This window comes from Octopus bimaculoides, chromosome 6, assembly GCF_001194135.2.
Source record: "Octopus bimaculoides isolate UCB-OBI-ISO-001 chromosome 6, ASM119413v2, whole genome shotgun sequence".
Lineage (NCBI taxonomy): Eukaryota > Metazoa > Mollusca > Cephalopoda > Octopoda > Octopodidae > Octopus > Octopus bimaculoides.
The window spans coordinates 106,683,897-106,689,562 of record NC_068986.1 but is presented as its reverse complement, the minus strand read 5'-3'; the positions used below and the strand labels follow the sequence as shown (position 1 = coordinate 106,689,562).

General features: G+C 32.8%; 1 long non-coding RNA gene across 1 annotated transcript in view; it reads right to left on the bottom strand.

Moving 5' to 3' along the window:
* Positions 1–1,050: 1,050 nt before the first annotated feature.
* LOC128248168 (uncharacterized) overlaps positions 1,051–5,666 on the bottom strand; it is an 8,180-nt gene continuing 3,564 nt past the window's right edge. Inside the window, exons 2-3 of the long non-coding RNA XR_008264468.1 lie at positions 2,920–2,977; positions 1,051–1,339 (exon numbers count right to left, since the gene is read on the bottom strand). This is a non-coding gene — a long non-coding RNA (uncharacterized LOC128248168). The remainder of the gene's footprint in view (positions 1,340–2,919; positions 2,978–5,666) is intronic.

Below are 5,666 nucleotides of genomic sequence, written 5' to 3'. Positions count from 1 at the left end.
TTATGCAAGCACGCTTTGTTTTCTTGTTTCTGTTAGACACTTCCTATTTTTTTAAGTTTCTACTATAATCTGTGTTTTCAATTTCTTTGTCTTGAAATTTATTTGACTTTCTTGTCTAGACAGTTATATTATGTTTTGTTTTATTTTATGGATACACTTATTGCACGTGTACTCGGCGCACTTCTGGCATACACTTTGTTCAATGAAACATAAAAATTTTATTACATTCTGAAGCGAATTACGCTGTCGATAGGAGAAGCAGCATCTGAATGCTGGGATCGATATGATCAAATAGACCAGTTTCTAAACGTTTCTTGAATTGTACGTACACAAGAAAGGATTATCAATATTCTTTGTATCGCGGATTCAGTTACTATGTTTTTCAGTGGCTTCTCACAAGCTGTCATAGTTATACAAAGTCGAAGGTTTTGTATTATTTCCATTATATATTCTACTGGGAATTGTTACTTTTGAACCAATAGGATTGCATGTCTGAGCAGGTCGCCATTAATGCGACGAAAATTGTGATACCAAATAATAAATGTTAAGAGCCTTTGTGTGGTTTTGAATGGCTTATATATGGCTTCCAGGCGATGCTGATTTAATTTAAGCACGCTGTTTCATGTCAAATCCCTTTCGCAAATATGTCTCCAATGTTCCATTTCAATTTTGGGAATATTGTCACTGGCTCTATAGGATTTGATATTAATTATTAAGCAAAGTTGACATTCTGTTCTTTATTCTGGAACACGCGATTCTAAACAAAGTATTTTACGTGCTTCGGTATATGATATTCAGCGTTATAACTTCTCTCAACATGAGGTTTAATACCCCAGTATTCCAGGTAGGGCACTATGACATACGTTTACGTCAGTATTTTACACGTAGGAATCGAGTGGGCCATTGGATAATGAGAGACAAAGTATATGCAGGAGGCGATCACCAGCCTCATATTTGTATGTTAATATTGTTTAAATAATTGATTTTCGTAGGAATTACTTTAGCAACAATATTAAGGAAATACCGAAAATAATGAGATATTTTATTTGTGGTTCTTTACTAACAGATGTATACATTTCCGGTAACTTTATTCCTTCTTGTAATCCTTCCCAAAGGTGTTACGAATGCTCCAGAAGGTAAGCTCCAATATTCTTAAGTTTTCGTCTTTGATAATGAATATGATGAGTGTATAAGATCATAATTGACCCCATTAAAAGCCTCCATGTCTTCTTTCCATGCAGCATGCAATGTAAGTTTTCGTCACAACCATGAAATATTTCACACCTCTTAGTTACAGGTCGGTAAACGTCTTATATCATTGGACCTTTCGTGTAAATTTCTATGACAAAATTAAGAAGTATAATTAACAAAACAAAAATTCTAGATTAAGACAATAACCTTCATTTTTTTGTGAAATTACCACGTTTAAGAAGAAATATTTAAAGAAAATGAATGAAAATACGAAGCGAAATTGAAAGTAAAATACTATAAAAATTTACTAACATCATATTGATATAGTCGAAAAATTTAACAATAAATATTTGTCTACTAAATACAAATTACATCACTATTTGACTGGAAATTAATTATCTCGCTTTTCTAGATGCCGTTCGCTAATCATCCGGCGCCCTTAATACACAAAGTCGCTTCAGCTTCTTATCAGTCCCTTGGTTAGCAACCAAGATAACAAGGTGTCAATATTGACTGCTGTATTGGCTTCTGCTCATGAGCGCTTTCGTCATTCACACGATTACGACACTTATTAAGACCTAGCAATCAAATCTAATAGTTGAAGGAATTTAGTTCGAGAAGAATTTTTACTAATCCACATAAACTAAATCACTGATCCAACCCGTCAAACAGAAAAATAACTTGTCTTTTTTAGCGTTAATACTTGCATTTCCTTTACAGATTGTCACGTAGGTTACAATCATTCAAGTTGCTTTTGTAGCGATCAGAATACACATACAGGTTTATTGGATGGTTATAAAGAAATAACTCGTATCACCTCAGTAACGAAAACGCTGAGAACCTGTAAGGAATAGTAATTAATATATACTTTCTTCCTATTTTTCATAGCAGATGAGTTAACTATTGGCTTTGTCTTTATGTGTGAATACTTACATATTTATTGAATAAGGTTATTTAAGTTATCAGCTTTTACGTTCGTTCTTGTAGCATTTTCTACATTTATTAGTGAAAATATATTAACTGCGTTTCGTAAACTATTCTAGCACGTAGAGTATTAATCATAGATGTAAGTGTATTAATATATTGAGGAGAACAGATGTAGAAACTTTTTCCAGAAATTTGTTTATCAGAATTTAAAATTGTACAAAGCGTCAGATCCAAAATAGATTATGGCGGACATCGTCCAATGAGGGAAAATAGTTAGCAACTGATTAACAGTTAGGTTTGAAATAAAAATTACTACTCCATAAGAATAAATCTCAAATTTATCATTACTTTACTGCCAGGTTACCTTTTAAGGCTATTTAATCGAAGCATCTCTCCAGGTCGAGCAGTTACTTCGCAATAAGAGTCAGCATAGCACCAGTACTTTGGATATACGGTTAGAATGACATAGGAAAGACTCAGGGAACGTATGCTTTAAGGCGGCAACCTGCAGGAAACCTCGGGGTAGATAAAAAAACGAGATGATTGTAAAATATTCATAGTCTCAGTTGGTTGCGCACGGAAATCCACCTGGAGAATGTAATGATACCTCTGTACTCTATGGAGGAGGTGTCACCAGGTTTGTGATTACGGTTAAATATATTTACTTCACCTGGATCAACTAGATAGGCCAGAATGTCTCGTGCCGCGTCGGCTCCACTCGCACAGCATTCGCTCCATTCCCATCGTTCTCACACCATTCTCCTCTACGTTGTACCGAACATTTTTTTTGAATCATATCACCTGTGTGGAGGTCTTCCGATTGAACGCTTTCCATCGTGTGGGTACCACTCGACAGCTCCTTTATTAAAGAAAGAAAAAGCAATGAGATATGAAAGGAAAAGAAAATGTTATTAGTATGCATAGTAGGAACGTGTTTACCATTAAACGGGTCTCAAACATTTCCATTCAGAAAATTAGAGCAAAGTATATAACATAATAACAAGTACGAAGCATTCTGAATGAAAATGAAACATAAAAAAGAAAATCGAAAATGAAAGCTATATATTGAGAGAGTGCGAAAGTTTTTCTATGACAGTCGTCATTTATCTATCTATTTCCGCAATTTATGGAGTAGTCATTGCGTTTTAAAGATTATGAGTTCTTTATGCAGCATGCTCGTTTTATTGATCATAAAACTTTACTCGTTGGTAAGATGACATTTTTGTTCATTTTCCTTGCTACCATATTGTGATAATGAATATACAAAAGCAAGTATAAACCAAGATATATAAAACATGCTGTCACAAGACTCCTTTCCATCTCCAGATATATGTGGAAAGACCAGTAGAGAATTTATTGTTTCACTTCAATAATGATTATTCGAGTGAGCAAAATCATGACTTGAATTTATAAGCAAATACTTCTATCTTCCTTCTTATATAGGACATTGAAAACTAGAACTTAATGCTGCATTGGCACTACGTAATAATGAATTAGCAAAGCCTCCCCACTAAGAGGAAACATCTGTAAAATTATGTATGTATAAGGATATAAGGATACTGTTTCATTTAATTGGTTTTGTGATTACAAATGCATCTGATCATGCATTTTATCTATTTTCATTATTCTCATTATTCAAATATCATAATTTATGATTTTCTTTCTGATGCCCCAATTATGTTTCGACGTCCGATAATACTTTCTTATAAGCTTACAATTTTCAGGATTACATTCACCTATTTACGGGCAAAGTTATATATATATATATATATATATATATATGCAGGGTGCGGCAGAAATATCTCCTACATATGAAAGATTGACAATAGTAAAAAGAAAAAAGAAACAACATTTATGAAAATACTAATTATACTGTTGTTTAAACAAAGGGTTACAGGTTTTGTTCATTAACAAAATTAAAACATCATTGACACTTGCATAAGTCCATTAGCAACACATAGGTGAAATTGTAAAACGTGGAAGCTCAATTAGTATGGAATCTCGTAATAGTAGGTACTGACTGGGGATGTGAAATTATGATTCCATGAATGTGAAGTTTCAGTATTTTAGTGAATCATTCATTCACAACGCCATGTTCACTAGCTAGAATTACAACCAATATTCAAGTAAAATAACTCCCTTCTATCTCAATTAAGTAATATATTGGATTATATGTTCCTAGATGGAATTTCCTAATTAGAACTTCGTTCCCATCGCCAAATGATTTGATATGCTTTTGTCCTAATTTTCTACATTTCCTTTGTTATCTGTCGAGTTATGTATCGGTCAACAATTAGTGTTAAACGCTAATAGTAAAACTAACAATGAACATGTCATTGCAAACCTAAAACCTATTTGTATTATAGCTATAAACCAGAAATTCATGTAGAGAATGTATGTTTACAGTTTCCATATACCACATACGGCGGTTGTATGTTACATAAACTGAAATTCTGAAAACGTTTGCAATTCTAGTTAATTTAATTTGTTAAATATTTTTCAGCTCTCGTTCAGGATTTCGAGGTAAGTTACATGTCTAGTAGCAATTTAGAACTGAATTTCTTTTCATTTTGTTTATGAAATGTGACACAAAGACCTATTATAATTAATCCCTAGACGGATGACACGGACATTAATTACCTTTCGTTTTGAATATAAATGTCTTGTAATTATTTTACACTTTCATCACACTAATAATATTGAATCTATTTTGCGTGAAATTCCTCTCGAAATCATAGGTGGAACACGACTTTGAAATAGTAATTATTGTTGTTTAATTTACACGAGCGATTAAAACAAATTCTATGATCAAAATATATTCTATTCGTGGACGTCACGTACTATTTTTGTTTTCAGGCATAGTCTTTCCTTTTTATCAAATTATTTACGCAATAACGAAGGATACTAGGAAGATTTGGTTGATATTTCTAGCAGGTCCATTAAAACGTGTAGGCTCCCTACTTAGCATCTTATGATGCGATTTCTGTGCTCTTGTTTCTGGTTGCTATTGCAATATTTGGTAGCTGAGGTTGTACCAACAATTATCCTCACACTGAATATTCATTACTTTGATAATTGTATTTTTTTTTTAGAATCCGGCACAACTCATGCATTTCTTTTATAACATTTCCCGCCAGAGATACGTGTTTATTTATTTATATATTTATTCATTTCTGCTGAAATGGAATTGGTGGCTATTGAAAACTGCTGCATGAGAGAAAAGAGCTGTGCATGCGATTTGTCAAAATAGAGCCTGATAACGCTCTATCACGTTGATGCTGGTGCGAATTATCTTGTCGCTATTATATTTTGTTTTATACGTTAGCTAAATCAGTGTAGTAAATAACTAGCTCAAAAAACTGTTAAAATCAAATTCATTTTATTTGATGAAACTTCAGAATTTTTGTCGCACAAGCACGACCTTGTTACTGGCACTTAAATTACTTTGTTACGTATATAATACTCTTCATCTGAGTTAATCCTCATACATATGGATATACACATATAAAAGAGGGCGTATATATATATATATATATATATATATATAT